Here is a 3,549-nt window from a genome sequence, read left to right as displayed (position 1 = left end):
GACAGCGATTGAGGCGGTGATGGGGTGGCTTGAGGCACGTCATCTCAGTCTCGCCCCCCACAAGACCGAGGCCGTGCTCATTTCGAGTCTGAGACGAGGACGACTGGAGGTTCCGGTACGCGTCGGTGAAGTGACCTGCACCACTGGGAGATCGATGCGCTATCTGGGGGTCCAGCTTCATGAGAAGCTAGCGTGGAAACCGCACGTGGAAGCGGCCGCGGACAAGGCCCTCCGTGCGGTGGCGGTTGTCACCTCGGTGATGCGAAACCACAGCGGCCCGCAGGTGGCCAAGCGGCGATTGCTGGCAGGGGTTGCGGAGTCTGTCATTCGGTACGCCTCGCCCATCTGGGCTAAGGCGACCGATATGCAGTGGTGCCGCAGAAGACTGGCCCAGGTGCAGAAGCCGCTGGCACGCGGGGTGTCGAGCTCGTTTCGCTCGGTGTCCTATGAGGTGTCGGTGGTGATGGCCGGTCTTGTACCCTACCGTCTAATTATCCAAGAGGACGCAAGGTGCCACAGCAGGCTGTCGGCTGAACCTGGCATCAGCAGGAAGGAGGCTCGAGCAATGGAGCGAGCGGCCACGATGATAGAGTGGCAGAACGCGTGGGACCGTGCGGCGGCAACACCATCGGCCAGCCGCTATCAGACGTGGGCACACAGCCTGATTCCCGACCTGCACCGGTGGACGGGACGTAAGCACGGGAAGGTGGACTTCCACCTTTCGCAGGTGCTCTCCGGACATGGATTTTTCCGAGAGTACCTGCATGTCTGCGGCTTCGCTTCGTCCCCGGAGTGTCCACGGTGCGTAGGGTCGGTGGAGTCGGTGGCCCACGTCTTGTTCGAGTGCCCCGTGTTCGAGGAGATCCGACGTGAGCTGTTGGGCTGGGGGACATCCGAATCGGTCCAGCTCAGCAACATGGCCGAGAAGCTGCTGGAGAGTGCGGAGTGGTGGGACCGCATTCAAAGGGCAGCGAAAAACATCACCACCGTGCTGCAACAGCTGTGGCGCGATGAGGAGGCCCTCGCCAGCGGTCGAGCGGAAGCGGCTTTCGCCGAGGACGAGGAAGTGGTCCTCGAAAGTGTGGCCGCACTCTTCGGCGAGGAAGTGGAAGACGTCTTCGTAGAAGACATCACGAGACGGGTAAATGAAACGCGAGCAGCGCGTCAACGGTCTGCCCGCAACAGACGGCTTCGCGGCAGGGCGGAGGATCGGGCGCGTGTGCGACTGGCTGCGGACGTCGCAGCAGCACTGGCCGCTCGGGATGACGAGGTACTGCGGGCGGCAGTAGAGGCGGAGCGCGAGGGCCTAGCTCCTCCTCCAATCCCTCGGCGGAGCAGGGGAGAACCAGCTTCCCCTGAAACGGTTAGAGTTCGCCACGAGAGGCGACTGTTCATGCAGCGAGTGTGGAGAGCTCGTGTCCGCGAAGAGGGTCCCTCGACAACGCGCCGTCGTCGGTCCATTCCGACGGAGGCGGATCTAATCCGGTCTCGGCGGAATAGACGAGAGAAGGAAAGAAGACGTCGAGCTGCAGGTCGGCGATGGACAGCTGCGGAGGAGGCTTCCGCCAGCGAGGCGGAATGGTCCGATCGCTAGATTGCGAGCTAGCTTGAGAGCCTAAAGTGTTAAAATACGAGCGAGTCATGCGGACTCAGTTAGCGTACGCTTTCAATATGCGGGTAAAGGAAAGAGCAATTTAATAAAGAGATTGGGTAGGGACATCCGAAAGGGTTCATAATGACGCACGACAAATCCCTGGCGGGCGACGTCGTTCGTCAAGAGCGTGGGTTTACGCTATTGTTTTTAGAACATAATGTTTATGAACAATAAAACCTGCAATTGTTTAAAAAAAAAAAAAAAAAAAACGAAGTGGAGCTTGCGGCTTAATTTGACTCAAAACGGGAAAATTTACCAGGTCCGAACTTATCGAGGTAAGACAGATTGAGAGCTCTTTCTCAAATTTAAGGGTAGTGGTGCATGGCCGTTCTTAGTTCGTGGAATGATTTGTCTGGTTAATTCCGATAACGAACGCGACTCAAACAAGCTAACTAGAACGCTGTCAGCAGTGCACCTCCGGGCGCACCTGACGTCAAGGCCGGCGGCCCCTTCACGGGCGGTCGTCGGCCACGTTTGCCCTGCTTAGCGGGACAACTTGTGTTTAGCAAGGTGAGAATGAGCGATAACAGGTCCGTGATGCCCTTAGATGTTCTGGGCTGCACGCGTGCTACAATGTGAGCAGCAGCGTGTTCTCGCCAATTGGCGCCCCCATTCCGAGAGGAACGGGAAATCACCCAAATGCTCATTTAGTTGGGATTGGGGACTGCAACGGTCCCCATGAACCTGGAATTTCTAGTAAGTGCTAGTCATTAGCTAGCGCTGATTACGTCCCTGCCCTTTGTACACACCGCCCGTCGCTACTACCGATGGATTATTTAGTGAGGTCTCTGGAGGCACACCTTCCGCGGTTCCTTCGTGAGCTGCAGCTGGCATGGCCGAAGTTGACCGAACTTGATGATTTAGAGGAAGTAAAAGTCGTAACAAGGTTTCCGTAGGTGAACCTGCGGAAGGATCATTACCGATCAATACATATATGTTGTTGTGTGAGTTGGTTAGAGAGATAGAGAAACACGGTATCAGCAGAACAAACTGCTATGTTACCTTTTGGGGGCCGCGCACGCCAATTAGACCCGCGAGAGAGGTGTGTCTATACTACGATATTGAGCGTGCGCGACCGTAGGCCAGTGGCCTTCGTACCTGTGCGCACACTCCCAATGGCAGCCATCGAACGCGTAAAGTGTGTGACACATGGGCGAAGGTAAAGACCCACTAGAACATATTTAAACACTGGCCTCGAGCGAGAGAGAACCTAATCAAGAGAACGAAAGTTGTGCAAGATCGCGCCGATGCCGCCCACATCGCGCGTCGATCAATGGGAAGGAAGACCAATGGTCATCCTTGTCCACCCTGGACGGCTTCGAAGGAACCGAGAGGTGCACGGTTACGCTGTCCGGGGAACTTAAGTTGTGAGAGATGCACCTAGCGCATAACGAAAACATAGGAGACAGTTGAACATACCAAAACCCTAGGCAGGGGATCACTCGGCTCATGGATCGATGAAGACCGCAGCTAAATGCGCGTCAGAATGTGAACTGCAGGACACATGAACACCGACACGTTGAACGCATATGGCGCATCGGACGTTTAAACCCGACCGATGCACACATTCTTGAGTGCCTACCAATTCTTGTTACACACTATTCCATAACTACAGGACGCCCGCGTACCAGCGGCACGCCTGGGCGAGCAGCACGCCCGGGAGTGTGTCGCAGGCTTGAACACACGCGTTTGGCGCACTGTGCATCATGGCGTGCTCGGACCCCTTCCGCGGGGGACCTTGGGCGCTGAAATGGTAAGGCGGTACAGTTGGCCCAGTGGGTGCGTGTCGTGTCGCACGGTTCGAACTTCGGCTATAAGACAACCTGGGAGCACCGGAAGCCCTTGAACACCTGGCTTGCCGTCTGTTGCCGGGACCCGCCGTCTGGCCGAGTCGT

The 3,549-nt window shown here is 56.9% G+C and overlaps 1 non-coding gene across 1 annotated transcript; it reads left to right on the top strand.

The window, feature by feature from the left end:
• The first annotated feature begins 3,076 nt into the window (after positions 1-3,076).
• On the top strand, positions 3,077-3,234 carry LOC128308418 (5.8S ribosomal RNA). Its single transcript, XR_008288287.1, has one exon. It is a non-coding gene; the product is annotated as a 5.8S ribosomal RNA (ribosomal RNA).
• Positions 3,235-3,549: the final 315 nt, after the last annotated feature.

This window comes from Anopheles moucheti, assembly GCF_943734755.1.
Source record: "Anopheles moucheti chromosome X unlocalized genomic scaffold, idAnoMoucSN_F20_07 X_unloc_4, whole genome shotgun sequence".
Classification (NCBI taxonomy): domain Eukaryota; kingdom Metazoa; phylum Arthropoda; class Insecta; order Diptera; family Culicidae; genus Anopheles; species Anopheles moucheti.
This window is presented reverse-complemented; position numbering and strand designations above follow the sequence as displayed.